The sequence below is a fragment of the Salmo trutta genome, unplaced genomic scaffold, assembly GCF_901001165.1.
Source record: "Salmo trutta unplaced genomic scaffold, fSalTru1.1, whole genome shotgun sequence".
Taxonomy (NCBI): domain Eukaryota; kingdom Metazoa; phylum Chordata; class Actinopteri; order Salmoniformes; family Salmonidae; genus Salmo; species Salmo trutta.
In genome coordinates this window covers 131,477-150,664 of record NW_021822772.1, presented here as the reverse complement: position 1 = coordinate 150,664, position 19,188 = coordinate 131,477, and the positions used below count along the sequence as shown (strand labels likewise).

The 19,188-nt window shown below is 43.8% G+C and overlaps 3 long non-coding RNA genes across 3 annotated transcripts; all 3 read left to right on the top strand.

The window, feature by feature from the left end:
- The first annotated feature begins 7,453 nt into the window (after window positions 1–7,453).
- LOC115184278 (uncharacterized) lies at window positions 7,454–7,931 on the top strand. The gene is made up of 2 exons (XR_003874251.1): window positions 7,454–7,754; window positions 7,813–7,931. It is a non-coding gene; the product is annotated as an uncharacterized LOC115184278 (long non-coding RNA).
- Window positions 7,932–8,945: 1,014 nt separating this feature from the next.
- LOC115184276 (uncharacterized) lies at window positions 8,946–11,448 on the top strand. The gene is made up of 2 exons (XR_003874249.1): window positions 8,946–9,536; window positions 11,126–11,448. It is a non-coding gene; the product is annotated as an uncharacterized LOC115184276 (long non-coding RNA).
- Window positions 11,449–13,376: 1,928 nt separating this feature from the next.
- On the top strand, window positions 13,377–14,198 carry LOC115184279 (uncharacterized). The gene is made up of 2 exons (XR_003874252.1): window positions 13,377–13,785; window positions 14,130–14,198. It is a non-coding gene; the product is annotated as an uncharacterized LOC115184279 (long non-coding RNA).
- Window positions 14,199–19,188: the final 4,990 nt, after the last annotated feature.

Genomic DNA, 19,188 nt, shown 5'->3' with positions numbered 1-19,188 from the left:
TAAAGATCTATAGACCATTCACTAGAGGTAAAGAACTATAGACCATTCCCTAGAGGTATAGAACTATAGACCATTCACTAGAGATAAAGAACTATAGACCATTCACTAGAGGTATAGAACTATAGACCATTCACTAGAGGTATAGAACTATAGACCATTCACTAGAGGTAAAGAACTATAGACCATTCACTAGAGGAATAGAACTATAGACCATTCACTAGAGGTATAGAAATATAGACCATTCACTAGAGGTATAGAACTATAGACCATTCACTGGAGGTAAAGAACTATAGACCATTCACTAGAGGTAAATAACTGTAGACCATTCACTAGAGGTAAAGAACTATATACCATTCACTAGAGGTAAAGAACTATAGACCATTCACTAGAGGTAAAGAACTATAGAACTATAGACCATTCACTAGAGGTATAGAACTATAGACCATTCACTAGAGGTAAAGAACTATAGAACTATAGACCATTCACTAGAGGTAAAGAACTATAGACCATTCACTAGAGGTATAGAACTATAGACCATTCACTAGAGGTAAAGAACTATAGACCATTCACTAGAGGTATAGAACTATAGACCATTCACTAGAGGTAAAGAACTATAGACCATTTACTAGAGGTAAAGAACTGTAGACCATTCACTAGAGGTAAAGAACTATAGATCTATAGACCATTCACTAGAGGTATAGAACTATAGACCATTCACTAGAGGTAAAGAACTATAGACCATTCACTAGAGGTATAGAACTATAGACCATTCACTAGAGGTAAAGAACTATAGACCATTCACTAGAGGTATAGAACTATAGACCATTCACTAGAGGTATAGAACTATAGACCATTAACTAGAGGTAAAGAACTATAGACCATTCACTAGAACTATAGAACTATAGACCATTCACTAGAGGTATAGAACTATAGACCATTCACTAGAGGTAAAGAACTATAGACCATTCACTAGAAGTAAAGAACTATAGACCATTCACTGGAGGTATAGAACTATAGAACTATAGACCATTCAATAGAGGTAAAGAACTATAGACCATTCACTAGAGGTATAGAACTATAGACCATTTACTGGAGGTAAAGAACTATAGACCATTCACTAGAGGTAAAGAACTGTAGACCATTCACTAGAGGTAAAGAACTATAGACCATTCACTAGAGGTAAAGAACTATAGACCATTCACTAGAGGTAAAGAACTATAGAACTATAGACCATTCACTAGAGGTAAAGAACTATAGACCATTCACTAGAGGTATAGAACTATAGACCATTCACTAGAGGTAAAGAACTATAGACCATTCACTAGAGGTATAGAACTATATGCCATTCACTAGAGGTAAAGAACTATAGACCATTCACTAGAGGTATAGAACTATAGACCATTCACTAGAGGTAAAGAACTATAGACCATTTACTAGAGGTAAAGAACTGTAGACCATTCACTAGAGGTAAAGAACTATAGATCTATAGACCATTCACTAGAGGTATAGAACTATAGACCATTCACTAGAGGTAAAGAACTATAGACCATTCACTAGAGGTATAGAACTATAGACCATTCACTAGAGGTAAAGAACTATAGACCATTCACTAGAGGTAAAGAACTATAGACCATTCACTAGAGGTATAGAACTATAGACCATTCACTAGAGGTACAGAACTATAGACCATTCAATAGAGGTAAAGAACTATAGATCATTCACTAGAACTATAGAACTATAGACCATTCACTAGAACTATAGAACTATAGACCATTCACTAGAGGTATAGAACTATAGACCATTCACTAGAGGTATAGAACTATAGACCATTCACTAGAGGTAAAGAACTATAGACCATTCACTAGAGGTATAGAACTATAGACCATTCACTAGAGGTATAGAACTATAGACCATTAACTAGAGGTAAAGAACTATAGACCATTCACTGGAGGTATAGAACTATAGAACTATAGACCATTCACTAGAGGTAAAGAACTATAGACCATTCACTGGAGGTATAGAACTATAGACCATTCAATAGAGGTAAAGAACTATAGACCATTCACTAGAGGTATAGAACTATAGAACTATAGACCATTCAATAGAGGTAAAGAACTATAGACCATTCACTAGAGGTAAAGAACTATAGACCATTCACTGGAGGTATAGAACTATAGAACTATAGACCATTCACTAGAGGTAAAGAACTATAGACCATTCACTAGAGGTATAGAACTATAGACCATTCACTAGAGGTAAAGAACTATAGACCATTCACTAGAGGTATAGAACTATAGAACTATAGACCATTCACTAGAGGTAAAGAACTATAGACCATTCACTAGAGGTATATAACTATAGACCATTCACTAGAGGTATAGAACTATAGACCATTCACTAGAGGTAAAGAACTATAGACCATTCACTAGAGGTATAGAACTATAGACCATTCACTAGAGGTATAGAACTATAGACCATTCACTAGAGGTAAAGAACTATAGACCATTCACTAGAGGTAAAGAACTATAGAACTATAGACCATTCACTAGAGGTAAAGAACTATAGAACTATAGACCATTCACTAGAGATAAAAAAAAGGGTTTCCTCGGGTGGTGGGAGGAGACAGAAGGATAAGTATAGCTTTGGGAATGCTGTTCATTTTTTGTTTACGCTCGACAAGGTGGCTAAACAGGATGTGATCAGATCTGAGATGGTGTTGTGGGAAGTATGTGCCTCTGGGTTACTGGGGAATGGATGCTTTATAATAGCCTGTGTGTTTCCGGGTAGGGTTGGGCCCTGACTGTTTTTGTTAAGAGGATTCTAGAACAGGTCAGTTGGTTTCTAACTGTCACATGAGGATTCTAGAACAGGTCAGTTGGTTTCTTACTGTCACATGAGGATTCTAGAACAGGTCAGTTGGTTTCTAACTGTCACATGAGGATTCTAGAACAGGTCAGTTGGTTTCTTACTGTCACATGAGGATTCTAGAACAGTTCAGTTGGTTTCTTACTGTCACATGAGGATTCTAGAACAGGTCGGTTGGTTTCTTACTGTCACATGAGGATTCTAGAACAGGTCAGTTGGTGTCTTACTGTCACATGTATGCCGGTTATCTGAGTCAGACCTATTATTTAATATATAAAGTCAGCAAAAAAAGAAATGTCCCTTTTTCAGGACCCTGTCTTTCAAAGATAATTCATAAAAATCCAAATAACTTCACAGATCTTCATTGTAAAGGGTTTTAACTGTTTCCCATGCGTGTTCAATGAACCATAAACAATTAATGAACATGTACATGTGGAACGGTCGTTAAGACAGTAACAGCTTACAGACGGCAGGCATTTAAGGTCATAGTTATGAAAACTTAGTACACTAAAGAGGTCTTTCTACTGACTCTCATCTGTGTGAATGTGCCTTAGGCATGCTGCAAGGAGGCATGAGGACTGCACATGTGGCAAGGGCAATAAATTGCAATGTCCGTACTGGAAGACGCCTAAGACAGTGCTACAGGAAGACAGGATGGACAGCTGATCATCCTCCCAGTGGCAGACCACGTGTAACAACACCTGCACAGGATCGGTACATCCGAACATCACACTTGCGGGACAGGTACAGGATGGCAACAACAACTGCCCGAGTTACACCAGCAACGCACAATCCCTCCATCAGTGCTCAGAATGTCCGCAATAAGCTGAGAGAGGCTGGACTGAGGGCTTGTAGGCCTGTTGTAAGGCAGGTCCTCACGAGACATCACAGGCAACAACGTCGCCTATGGGCACAAACCCACCGTCGCTGGACCAGACAGGACTGCCAAAAATTGCTCTTCACTGACGAGTTGCGGTTTTGTCTCACAAGGGGTGATGGTTGGATTCGCGTTTATCGCCGAAGGAATGAACGTTACACCGAGGCCTGCAGGATCGATTTGGAGGTGGAGGGTCCGTCATGGTCTGGGGCGGTGTGTCACGGCATCATCGAACTGAGCTTGTTGTCATTGCAGGCAATCTCAACGCTGTGCGATAAAGGGAAGACATCCTCCTCCCTCATGCGGTACCCTTCCTGCAGGCTCATCATGACATGACCCTCCAGCATGACAATGCCACCAGCCATACTGCTCGTTCTGTGCGTGATTTCCTGCAAGACAGGAATGTCAGTGTTCTGCCATTGCCAGCGAGGAGCTCGGATCTCAATCCCATTGAGCACGTCTGGGACCGGTTGGATCGGAGGGTGAGGGCTAGGACAATTTCCCCCTGAAATGTCCGTGAACTTGCAGATGCCTTGGTGGAAGAGTGGAGTAACATCTCACAGCAAGAACTGGCAAATCTGGTGTAGTCCATGAGGAGGAGATGCACCGCAGTACTTAATGCAGCTGGTGGCCACACCTGATACTGACTATTACTTTTGATTTTGACCACACCTTTGTTCAGGGACACATTATTCAATTTCTGTTAGTCACATGTCTGTGGAACTTGTACAGTTTATGTCTCAATTGTTGAATCTTGTTATGTTCATACAAATATTTACACGTTAAGTTTTCTGAAAATAAACGCAGTTGACAGTGAGAGGACATTTCTTTTTTTGCTGAGTATACTAAACTAAAATATAAACGCAACATGTAAAGTGTTGGTCCCATGTTTGAAGAGATGAAAAAAATATATTTACATCCCTGTTAGTGAGCATTTCTCCTATTTCAAGACAATCCATCTACCTGACAGGTGTGGCATATCAAGAAGCTGAATAAACAGCATGATCATTACACAGGTGCACCTTGTGCTGAGGACAATAAAAGGCCACTTTAAAATGTGCAGTTTGGTCACACAAAACAATGCCACAAATGTCTCAAGTTTTGAGGGAGCGTGCAAATTGCATGCTGACTGCAGGAATGTCCACCAGAGCTGTTGCCAGAGAATTGAATGTTCATTTCTCTACCATAAGTCGACTCCAAAGTTGTTTTAAAGAAATTGGCAGTAGGTCCAACCGGCATCACAACCGCAGACCACATGTAACCATGCCAGCCCAGGACCTCCACATCCAGCTTCGTCACCTGCGGGATCGTCTAATCGGGGAGGGTGGCGTGGTGTACTCTGTGGACCGTTCATGCTGCTCTATCTGACAGTATAGAGAACTGCAATCATGCTGCTCTATCTGACAGTATAGAGAACTGTAATCATGCTGCTCTACCTGACAGTATAGAGAACTGTAATCATGCTGCTCTATCTGACAGTATAGAGAACTGTAATCATGCTGCTCTATCTGACAGTATAGAGAACTGTAATCATGCTGCTCTATCTGACAGTATAGAGAACTATAATCATGCTGCTCTATCTGACAGTATAGAGAACTGTAATCATGCTGCTCTACCTGACAGTATAGAGAACTGTAATCATGCTGCTCTACCTGACAGTATAGAGAACTGTAATCATGCTGCTCTATCTGACAGTATAGAGAACTGTAATCATGCTGCTCTATCTGACAGTATAGAGAACTGTAATCATGCTGCTCTATCTGACAGTATAGAGAACTGTAATCATGCTGCTCTATCTGACAGGCTGGGTTTCTGTACAGCACTTTGTGACGTCAGCTGATGTAAGAAGGGCTTTATGAATAAATGTGATTGATCCCTCACATTGTATTTGTTGTTTGTTTTCAGCTGGGTTTGTACTAACGTCATAACACTGAGGGTGGGGTTTTTGGTTGAGGTTGTCTTGTAGGTGGAAACATTTTTTTTAAAGGTATGATTGACGGTCATGAATGGCAGTGGAAAAACGAGTCCAGCAAGTTAGAAACAAATTCCAAGTCTCATTTTCCGTCATCGTACAAAACCCCCTCTCTGCCCAGGAGTTGATCATCTTTAGTTCTCAGAGAGGTGCAGTTATTGGTGCGTACTTTCTCATCTGAGTAGTCCACAAACCGCAGGTTCTAGCTGAAACAACGTCTCTGATATTCTCAGGTAGGAAGCAACTTTGGTGAATTTGACTGTCATGATTGCTTGTTCAAATTGTATACACATTTTTCTTCCTATTTCAAGACATTATTAGTCCTAGACCTAACTATGCAATTGAAAGCTCCATCTGTTATTAATAATGGGATGCTATAGGTATAAACCCATAGATGTAGGTTAGCTGTTGCCATCTGTTATTAATAATGGGATGCTACAGGTATAAACCCATAAGTGTAGGTGATTGCTTGACGGGATATTTTTAAAGCAGTGCAGAATTGTTGATGTAGCTTCACCAGGGCCAATCACGTTCACAATTTAGAGAGAGAGAGAAAGATGGAGAGAGATGGAAAGATGGAGATGAAAGTGAAGTGTGGACGGCACAGGAGGGGAGAAAGAAACAGGTTGGACTCACTTCCACTTCACATTGTTAAGATAATTACCACACTGAATCAATGACTTTAAGATAATTACCAAACTGAATCAATGACTTTAAGATAACTACCATTTTGAATCAATGACTTTAAGATAATTACCACACTGAATCAATGACTTTAAGATAACTACCATTTTGAATCAATGACTTTAAGATAATTACCACACTGAATCAATGACTTTAAGATAACTACCATTTTGAATCAATGACTTTAAGATAATTACCACACTGAATCAATGACTTTAAGATATCTACAACACTGAATCAATGACTTTAAGATATCTACCACACTGAATCAATGACTTTAAGATATCTACCACGCTGAATCAATGAGTTTTGAGGCTGGTTCGGATTTACACCTTTAAAGGCCTTCTCTACACCTTCAGAGGATGGGTCGTGCTTCACAAGCTGACAAGAACTGTTGGCTCGTCTGGTAATTACAAGGCTAGAAAGGGGGCTAACTTTTGTTGAAGGAATTGTGTGAACTTTTGCACTAGATAGGGCCACCGTTGTTTTGGTCAAAGTAAACAACCTTTTGGGAATGTCCAGTCCCGTCTTTGATAGTTTGATAATGTTGTAAAAATAAAAGATACATACTTGATTATTGGTAACCTTAGCAACACTTATTTTTTCTTCTGGGCTCCCGAGTGGCGCGGTGGTTTAGGGCACTGTGTCTCAGTGGTTGAGGCATCACTACAGACACCCTGGTTCAAATCCTGGCTGGATCACAACCGGCCCGTGATTGGGAGTCCCACTTGTCTGGGTTTGGCCGGTGTGATGAAAGAAGGGCTTTATGAATAAATGTGATTGATCCCTCACTTTGTGTTTGTTGTTTGTTTTCAGCTGAGTTTGTACTAACATCATAACACTGAGGGTGTGGTTAAGGTCATGGTTAAGAGTCACTTTTTGATTTTGGTTAGTCGTTTTGCGGGTCTTGTTGGTGGAAACATTGTTTTGAAAGGTATGATTGACTCTCATGAATGGCAGTGGAAAAACGAGTCCAGCAACTTAGAAACAAATTCCAAGTCTCATTTTCCGTCATCGTACAAAACCCCTCTCTGCCCAGGAGTTGATCATCTTTAGTTCTCAGAGAGGTGAAGTTATTGATGCGTACTTTCTCATCTGAGTAGTCTACAAACCGCAGGTTCTAGCTGAAACAACGTCTCTGATATTCTCAGGTAGGAAGCAGCTTCGGTGAATTTGATTGTGATGTTTGCTTGTTCAAATTGTATTTATATTTTTCTTCCTATTTCAAGACATTAGTAGTCGTAGACCTAAATATGCAATTGAAAGTTCCATCTGTTATTAATAATGGGATGCTATAGGTATAAACCCATAGATGTAGGTTAACTGTTGCCATCTGTTATTAATGGGATGCTATAGGTATAAACCCATAGATGTAGGTTAACTGTTGCCATCTGTTATTAATGGGATGCTATAGGTATAAACCCATATGTGTAGGTGATTGCTTGACGGGATATTTTTAAAGCGGTGCAGAATTGTTGATGTAGCTTCACCAGGGCCAATCCGATTCACAATTTAGAGAGAGAGAGAAAGATGGAGAGAGAGAGAGAGAGAGACAGAGAGAGAGAGAGAGACAGAGAGAGAGATGAAAGGGAGGTGTAGACGGCACAGGAGGGGAGAAAGAAACAGGTTGGACTCACTTCCACTTAACATTGTTAAGATAATTACCACACTGAATCAATGACTTTAAGATAATTACCATACTGAATAAATGACTTTAAGATAATTACCACACTGAATCAATGACTTTAAGATAACTACCATACTGAATCAAGTGACTTTAAGATAATTACCATACTGAATCAATGACTTTATGATAACTTCCACACTGAATCAATGACTTTAAGATATCTACCACGCTGAATAAATGACTTTAAGATAATTACCACACTGAATCAATGACTTTAAGATAACTACCACACTGAATCAATGACTTTAAGATATCTACCACACTGAATAAATGACTTTAAGATATCTACCACGCTGAATAAATGACTTTAAGATAATTATCACACTGAATCAATGACTTTAAGATAACTACCACACTGAATCAATGACTTTAAGATATCTACCACACTGAATCAATGACTTTAAGATATCTACCACGCTGAATCAATGAGTTTTGAGGCTGGTTAGGATTTACACCTTTAAAGGCCTTCTCTACACCTTCAGAGGATGGGTCGTGCTTCACAAGCTGACAAGAACTGTTGGCTCGTCTGGTAATTACAAGGCTAGAAAGGTGGCTAACTTTTGTTGAAGGAATTGTGTGATCTTTTGCACTAGATAGGGCCACCGTTGTTTTGGTCAAAGTAAACAACCTTTTGGGAATGTCCAGTCCCGTCTTTGATAGTTTGATAATGTTGTAAAAATAAAAGATACATACTTGATTACTGGTAACCTTAGCAACACTTATTTTTTCTTCTGGGCTCCCGAGTGGCGCGGTGGTTTAGGGCACTGTGTCTCAGTGGTTGAGGCATCACTACAGACACCCTGGTTTGAATCCTGGCTGGATCACAACCGGCCCGTGATTGGGAGTCCCACTTGTCTGGGTTTGGCTGGTGTGATGAAAGAAGGGCTTTATGAATAAATGTGATTGATCCCTCACTTTGTGTTTGTTGTTTGTTTTCAGCTGGGTTTGTACTATCATAACACTGAGGGTGTGGTTAAGGTCATGGTTAAGGTAGTCTAAGAGTCACTTTTTGATTTTGGTTAGTTGTTTTGCGGGTCTTGCAGGTGGAAACATTGTTTTGAAAGGTATGATTGATGCTCATGAATGGCAGTTGAAAAACGAGTCCAGCAACTTAGAAACAAATTCCAAGTCTCATTTTCCGTCATCGTACAAAACCCCCTCTACCCAGGAGTTGATCATCTTTAGTTCTCAGAAAGAGAGGTGAAGTTATTGGTGCGTACTTTCTCATCTGAGTAGTCTATAAACCGCAGGTTCTAGCTGAAACAACGTCTCTGATATTCTCAGGTAGGAAGCAACTTCGGTGAATTTGACTGTCATGATTGCTTGTTCAAATTGTATATACATATTTCTTCCTATTTCAAGACATTAGTAGTCCTAGAAATAACTATGCAATTGAAAGTTCCATCTGTTATTAATAATGGGATGCTACAGGTATAAACCCATAGATGTAGGTGATTGCTTGACGGGATATTTTTAAAGCGGTGCAGAATTGTTGATGTAGCTTCACCAGGGCCAATCCGATTCACAATTTAGAGAGAGAAAGATGGAGAGAGAGAAAGATGGAGAGAGAGAGATGGAAAGATGGAGATGAAAGCGAGGTGTAGACGGCACAGGAGGGGAGAAAGAAACAGGTTGGACTCACTTCCACTTAACATTGTTAAGATAATTACCACACTGAATCAATGACTTTAAGATAATGACCACACTGAATCAATGACTTTAAGACAATTACCACACTGAAACAATGACTTTAAGATAACTACCACACTGAATCAATGACTTTAAGACAATTACCACACTGAGTCAATTACTTTAAGATAACTACCATACTGAATCAATGACTTTAAGATAATTACCACACTGAATCAATGACTTTAAGACAATTACCACACTGAATCAATGACTTTAAGATAACTACCATACTGAATCAATGACTTTAAGATAACTACCACGCTGAATCAATGACTTTAAGACAATTACCACACTGAATCAATGACTTTAAGATATCTACCACGCTGAATCAATGAGTTTTGAGGCTGGTTCGGATTTACACCTTTAAAGGCCTTCTCTACACCTTCAGAGGTTGGGTCGTGCTTCACAAGCTGACAAGAACTGTTGGCTCGTCTGGTAATTACAAGGCTAGAAAGGGGGCTAACTTTTGTTGAAGGAATTGTGTGATCTTTTGCACTAGATAGGGCCACCGTTGTTTTGGTCAAAGTAAACAACCTTTTGGGAATGTCCAGTCCCGTCTTTGATAGTTTGATAATGTTGTAAAAATAAAAGATACATACTTGATTACTGGTAACCTTAGCAACACTTATTTTCTTTCTGGGCTCCTGAGTGGTTTAGGGCACTGTGTCTCAGTGGTTGAGGCATCACTACAGACACCCTGGTTCGAATCCTGGCTGGATCACAACCGGCCCGTGATTGGGAGTCCCACTTGTCCGGGTTTGGCCGGTGTGATGAAAGAAGGGCTTTATGAATAAATGTGATTGATCCCTCACTTTGTGTTTGTTGTTTGTTTTCAGCTGGGTTTGTACTAACGTCATAACACTGAGGGTGTGGTTAAGGTCAGGGTTAAGGTAGTCTAAGAGTCACTTTTTGATTTTGGTTAGTCGTTTTGCGGGTCTTGTTGGTGGAAACATTGTTTTGAAAGGTATGATTGACTCTCATGAATGGCAGTGGAAAAACGAGTCCAGCAAGTTAGAAAAAAATTCCAAGTCTCATTTTCCGTCATCGTACAAAACCCCGTCTGCCCAGGAGTTGATCATCTTTAGTTCTCAGAAAGAGAGGTGAAGTTATTGATGCATACTTTCTCATCTGAGTAGTCTACAAACCGCAGGTTCTAGCTGAAACAACGTCTCTGATATTCTCAGGTAGGAAGCAGCTTCGGTGAATTTGACTGTCATGATTGCTTGTTCAAATTGTATTTATATTTTTCTTCCTATTTCAAGACATTAGTAGTCGTAGACCTAAATATGCAATTGAAAGTTCCATCTGTTATTAATGGGACACAATAGGTATAAACCCATAGATGTAGGTTAACTGTTGCCATCTGTTATTAATGGGATGCTATAGGTATAAACCCATAGATGTAGGTTAACTGTTGCCATCTGTTATTAATGGGATGCTACAGGTATAAACCCATAGATGTAGGCTAACTGTTGCCATCTGTTATTAATGGGATGCTATAGGTATAAACCCATAGATGTAGGTTAGCTGTTGCCATCTGTTATTAATGGGATGCTATAGGTATAAACCCATAAGTGTAGGTGATTACTTGACGGGATATTTTTAAAGCGGTGCAGAATTATTGATGTCGCTTCACCAGGGCCAATCCGATTCACAATTTAGAGAGAGAGAAAGATGGAGAGAGAGAGAGATGATGATGAAAGGGAGGTGTGGTCGGCACAGGAGGGGAGAAAGAAACATGTTGGACTCACTTCCACTTCACATTGTTAAGATAACTACCACACTGAATCAATGACTTTAAGATAATTACCATACTGAATCAATGACTTTAAGATAACTACCACGCTGAATCAATGACTTTAAGATAATTACCACACTGAATCAATGACTTTAAGATCATTACCACACTGAATCAATGACTTTAAGATATCTACCACGCTGAATCAATGACTTTAAGATAATTTCCACACTGAATCAATGACTTTAAGATCATTACCACACTGAATCAATGACTTTAAGATAACTACCACACTGAATCAATGACTTTAAGATAATTACCACACTGAATCAATGACTTTAAGATAATTACAATACTGAATCAATGACTTTAAGATCATTACCACACTGAATCAATGACTTTAAGATAACTACCACACTGAATCAATGACTTTAAGATATCTACCACACTGAATAAATGACTTTAAGATAACTACCACACTGAATCAATGACTTTAAGATTTTTTTTTTTAAAAGACACATACTTGATTACTGGTAACCTTAGAAACACTTATTTTTTTTCTGGGCTCCCAAGTGGCGCGGTGGTTTAGGGCACTGCGTCTCAGTGGTTGAGGCGTCACTACAGATACCCTGGTTCGAATCCTGGCTGGGTTCCGGTTTGGCCGGTGTAGGCCGTCATTGTAAATAATAATTTATTCATAACTGACTTGCCTAGTTAAATAAAGGTTTCATTAAAATAAACTGTATATAGGGAATAGGGTGCCTAAGCAGTGCACTATACTGTATATAGGGAATAGGGTGCCTAAGCAGTGCACTATACTGTATATATGGAATAGGGTGCCTACTATACTTGTAGAAGGTTAAATAAATGATAATAATGATAATAATAATAATAAGATTAACAATAATTACATTAATAATAATAAAAATAATAATAATGATAATAATGACGACGATAATAATGATAATAATAATAATAATAATAATAATGATGATGATGATGATAATAATGATAATGATAATAATGATAATAATAATAATAATGATAACGATTAGGATCATGATGATCATCATTATTATTAATATTATTATGATAATGATATTGATAATAATTAATAGTTATTATTAATAATAATTTTAATAATAATACTAATAATAATGATAATAATAATGATAATAATCACGATAATGATAATGATAACAATCATGATAATGATAATAATAATGATAATAATCATGATAATGTTAATACAAATGATAATAATCATGATAATGATAATAATAATGATAATAATAATTATAATAATAATGAAAATAATAATAATAATGATAATAATAATGATAATAACGATAATGATAATATTAATAATAGTGATGATAACAATAATAATGATAATGATGATGATAATATTGATAATAATATTAATAGTAATAATAGCAATAATAATAATGTTAACAATAATAATATAAATAATAATAATATTGTAATAACAATCATAATAATAACAGCGATAACATTAATAATGACAATAATAATAATAGCGATAATAATAATAATGATAACAGTAATATTAATAATAATAATGATAATGATAATAATGATGATAATAACAAGTATAATAGTAATAATAATAATACTATTAATAATAATACAGTAATCTACAGTGAAAGCAGAGCAGAGGGCTGAAGACATTGGAAGCAGGCTGACAAGACACCTACTGGTAAACACATAAGGGATACCGTTATTACAACTGGAAGTATTATGGGATTGCTTTTTGGAATATCAACTAACATTATATGATTTTGGAATATTGACTGATCTCTAATTAATGTTGGTCAATGACATCATCCTTCAACAGCTGTTAATGGAAGATCCAATGGGGTTCATTGATGATTGATGTTGTGTGTGTGTAATGACATCATCCTTCAACAGCTGTTAATGGAAGATCCAATGGGGTTCATTGATGATTGATGTTGTGTGTGTGTAATGACATCATCCTTCAACAGCTGTTAATGGAAGATCCAATGGGGTTCATTGATGATTGATGTTGTGTGTGTGTAATGACATCATCCTTCAACAGCTGTTAATGGAAGATCCAATGGGGTTCATTGATGATTGATGTTGTGTGTGTGTAATGACATCATCCTTCAACAGCTGTTAATGGAAGATCCAATGGGGTTCATTGATGATTGATGTTGTGTGGTTCACCTCTACAGAGACATAAAAGGACATGGATATGAAGCCTCTGATGATTCTCCTCCTGCTAGCAGGTAATACACTGTGTGTGTGTGTGTGTGTGTGTGTGTGTGTGTGTGTGTGTGTGTCTGTGTGTGTGTGTCTGTGTGTGTGTCTGTGTGTGTGTGTGTGTGTTCCTTAGTGGTTAACCTTTCATTGGGTTAAAACGTTCTATATCTCATGAGGGGATGCACAGCCTCATTCTACCATTACAGCCAAAAAAAAGGGTTATGTCTTTATCAGCCGAAATATGTTAATTTCATTCACCTGTAGTTGCAGCAAACTTGTTGTGTATTAAAGGTTTTAAAAAAAACTACAAAAGTTTGTAAATTTCCTATTTAAAATGTCAGAGTTAATGTTGTTACCACGACTCCTACAGCAGCTGCTATCACCAACATTCCTGCAGCAGCTGCTACCAACAACACTACTGCAGCAGCTGATACCACAACAACTCCTGCAGCAGCTGTCACCACCACCAATCCTGCAGCAGCTGTCACCACCACCACTCCTGCAGCAGCTGTCACCACCACTACTCCTGCAGCAGCTGTTACCACCACCACTCCTGCAGCAGCTGTTACCACCACCACTCCTGCAGCAGCTGTCACCACCACCACAACTGCAGCAGCTGCTACCACCACCACTCCTGCAGCAGTTGTCACCACCACCACTCCTGCAGCAGCTGTCACCACCACCACTCCCGCAGCAGCTGTCACCACCACCACCACCCCTGCAGCAGCTGCTAACACCACCACTCCTGCAGCAGCTGTTACCACCACCACTCCTGCAGCAGCTGTCACCACCACCACAACTGCAGCAGCTGCTACCACCACCACTCCTGCAGCAGCTGTCACCACCACCACCACCCCTGCAATAGCTGCTACCACCACCACTCCTGCAGCAGCTGTTACCACCACCACTCCTGCAGCAGCTGTCACCACCACTACTCCTGCAGCAGCTGTTACCACCACCACTCCTGCAGCAGCTGTTACCACCACCAGTCCTGCAGCAGCTGTCACCACCACCACAACTGCAGCAGCTGCTACCACCAACACTCCTGCAGCAGTTGTCACCACCACCACTCCTGCAGCAGCTGTCACCACCACCACTCCTGCAGCAGCTGTCACCACCACCACCACCCCTGCAGCAGCTGCTACCACCACCACTCCTGCAGCAGCTGTTACCACCACAACTTCTGCAGCAGCTGTTACCACCACCACTCCTGCATCAGCTGTTACCACCACCACTCCTGCAGCAGCTGTCACCACCACCACACCTGCAGCAGCTGTCACCACCACCACTCCTGCAGCAGCTGTTACCACCACCACTCCTGCAGCAGCTGCTACCACCACTACTCCTGCAGCAGCTGCTACCACCACCACTCCTGCAGCAGCTGTTACCACCACCACTCCTGCAGCAGCTGTTACCACCACCACTCCTGCAGCAGCTGTTACCACCACCACTCCTGCAGCAGCTGTCACCACCACCACAACTGCAGCAGCTGCTACCACCACCACTCCTGCAGCAGTTGTCACCACCACCACCCCTGCAGCAGCTGTCACCACCACCACTCCTGCAGCAGCTGTCACCACCCCCACCACACCTGCAGCAGCTGCTACCACCACCACTCCTGCAGCAGCTGTCACCACAACCATTCCTGCAGCAGCTGTCACCATCACCACTCCTGCAGCAGCTGTTACCACCACCACTTCTGCAGCAGCTGTTACCACCACCACTCCTGCAGCAGCTGCTACCACCACTACTCCTGCAGCAGCTGCTACAACCACAACTCCTGCAGCAGCTGTCACCACCACCACTCCTGCAGCAGCTGTCACCACCACCACCACCCCTGCAGCAGCTGCTACCACCACCACTCCTGCAGCAGCTGTTACCACCACAACTTCTGCAGCAGCTGTTATCACCACCACTCCTGCAGCAGCTGTTGCCACCACCACTCCTGCAGCAGCTGTCACCACCACCACTCCTGCAGCAGCTGTCACCACCACCACTCCTGCAGCAGCTGTCACCACCACCACCCCTGCAGCAGCTGCTACCACCACCACTCCTGCAGCAGCTGTTACCACCACAACTTCTGCAGCAGCTGTTACCACCACCACTCCTGCATCAGCTGTTACCACCACCACTCCTGCAGCAGCTGTCACCACCACCACTCCTGCAGCAGCTGTCACCACCACCACTCCTGCAGCAGCTGTTACCACCACCACTCCTGCAGCAGCTGTTACCACCACCACTCCTGCAGCAGCTGCTACCACCACTACTCCTGCAGCAGCTGCTACCACCACCACTCCTGCAGCAGATGTTACCACCACCACTCCTGCAGCAGCTGTTACCACCACCACTCCTGCAGCAGCTGTTACCACCACCACTCCTGCAGCAGCTGTCACCACCACCACAACTGCAGCAGCTGCTACCACCACCACTCCTGCAGCAGTTGTCACCACCACCACTCCTGCAGCAGCTGTCACCACCACCACTCCTGCAGCAGCTGTCACCACCACCACCACCCCTGCAGCAGCTGCTACCACCACCACTCCTGCAGCAGCTGTCACCACAACCACAACTGCAGCAGCTGCTACCACCACCACTTCTGCAGCAGCTGTTACCACCACAACTTCTGCAGCAGCTGTTACCACCACCACTCCTGCAGCAGCTGTTACCACCACCACTCCTGCAGCAGCTGTCACCACCACCACTCCTGCAGCAGCTGTTACCACCACCACTCCTGCAGCAGCTGCTACCACCACTACTCCTGCAGCAGCTGCTACCACCACAACTCCTGCAGCAGCTGTTACCACCACCACTCCTGCAGCAGCTGTTACCATCACCACTCCTGCAGCAGCTGTTACCAACACCACTCCTGCAGCAGCTGTCATCACCACCACAACTGCAGCAGCTGCTACCACAACCACTCCTGCAGCAGTTGTCACCACCACCACTCCTGCAGCAGCTGTCACAACCACCACCCCTGCAGCAGCTGCTACCACCACCACTCCTGCAGCAGCTGTCACCACAACTATTCCTGCAGCAGCTGTCACCACCACCACCCCTGCAGCAGCTGTCACCACCACCACTCCTGTAGCAGCTGTCACCACCACCACTCCTGCAGCAGCTGTCACCACCACCACTCCTGCAGCAGCTGTTACCACCACCACTCCTGCAGCAGCTGTGACCACCACCACTCCTGCAGCAGCTGTTACCACCACCACTCCTGCAGCAGCCGTCACCACCACCTCTCCTGCAGCAGCCTTCACCACCACCACTCCTGCAGCAGCCGTCACCACCACAACTTCTGCAGCAGCTGTTACCACCACCACTCCTGCAGCAGCTGTTACCACCACCACTCCTGCAGCAGCCGTCACCACCACCACTCCTGCAGCAGCCGTCACCACCACCACTCTTGCAGCAGCTGTCACCACCACAACTTCTGCAGCAGCTGTTACCACCACCACTCCTGCATCAGCTGTCACCACCACAACTCCTGCAGCAGCCGTCACCACCACCACTCCTGCAGCAGCTGTTATCACCACCACTCCTGCAGCAGCTGCTACCACCACAACTCCAGCAGCAGCTGTTACCACCACCCCTCCTGCAGCAGCTGTCACCACCACCACTCCTGCAGCAGCTGCTACCACCACCACTCCTGCAGCAGTTGTCACCACCACCACTCCTGCAGCAGCTGTTACCACCACCACTCCTGCAGCAGCTGTCACCACCACCACTCCTGCAGCAGCTGTCACCACCACTATTCCTGCAGCAGCTGTTACAACCACCACTCCTGCAGCAGCTGTCACCACCACCACCCCTGCAGCAGCTGTCACCACCACCACTCCTGCAGCAGCTGTCACCACCACCACTCCTGCAGCAGCTGTCACCACCACCACTCCTGCAGCAGCTGTTACCACCACCACTTCTGCAGCAGCTGTCACCACCACCACTCCGGCAGCAGCTGTTACCACCACAACTCCTGCAGCAGCCGTCACCACCACCACTCCTGCAGCAGCTGTCACCACCACAACACCTGCAGCAGCCGTCACCACCACCACTCCTGCAGCAGCTGTCACCACCTCCACTCCTGCAGCAGCTGTCACCACCACCACTCCTGCAGCAGTTGTCACCACCACCGCTCCTGCAACAGCTGTCACCACCACTCCTGCAGCAGTTGTCACCACCATAACTCCTGCAGCCACTGTCACCACCACCACTCCTGCAGCAGCTGTCACCACCACCACTCCTGCAGCAGCTGTCACCACCACCACTCCTGCAGCAGCTGTTACCACCACCACTCCTGCAGCAGCTGTTACCACCACTCCTGTAGCAGCTGTCACCACCACCACTCCTGCAGCAGCTGTTACCACCACCACTCCTGCAGCAGCTGTCACCACCACTACTCCTGCAGCAGCTGTCACCACCACCACTCCTGCAGCAGCTGTCACCACCACCACTCCTGTAGCAGCTGTCACCACCACCACTCCTGCAGCAGCTGTTACCACCACCACTCCTGCAGCAGCTGTCACCACCACCACTCCTGCAGCAGCTGTTACCACCACCACTCCTGCAGCAGCTGTCACCACCACTACTCCTGCAGCAGCTGTTACCACCACCACTCCTGCAGCAGCTGTCACCACCACCACACCTGCAGCGGCTGTCACCACCACTACTCCTGCAGCAGCTGTTACCACCACTCCTGTAGCAGCTTTCACCACCACCACTCCTGCAGCAGCTGTTACCACCACCACTCCTGCAGCAGCTGTCACCACCACTACTCCTGCAGCAGCTGTCACCACCACCACTCCTGCAGCAGCTGTCACCACCACTACTCCTGTAGCAGCTGTCACCACCACCACTCCTGCAGCAGCTGTTACCACCACCACTCCTGCAGCAGCTGTTACCACCACCACTCCTGCAGCAGCTGTCACCACCACTACTCCTGCAGCAGCTGTCACCACCACCACTTCTGCAGCAGCTGTTACCACCACCACTCCTGCAGCAGCTGTCACCACCACCACACCTGCAGCGGCTGTCACCACCACTACTCCTGCAGCAGCTGTCACCACCACCACTCCTGCAGCAGCTGTCACCACCACCTCTCCTGCAGCAGCTGTCACCACCACTACTCCTGCAGCAGCTGTCACCACCACCACTTCTGCATCAGCTGTCACCACCACTACTCCTGCAGCAGCTGTCACCACCACCACTCCTGCAGCAGCTGTCACCACCACCACTCCTGCAGCAGCTGTTACCACCACCACTCCTGCAGCAGCTGTTACCACCACCACTCCTGCAGCAGCAGTCACCACCACCACTCCTGCAGCAGCTGTCACCACCACCACTCCTGCAGCAGCTGTCACCACCACCACTCCTGCAGCAGCTGTCACCACCACCTCTCCTGCATCAGCTGTCACCACCACCTCTCCTGCAGC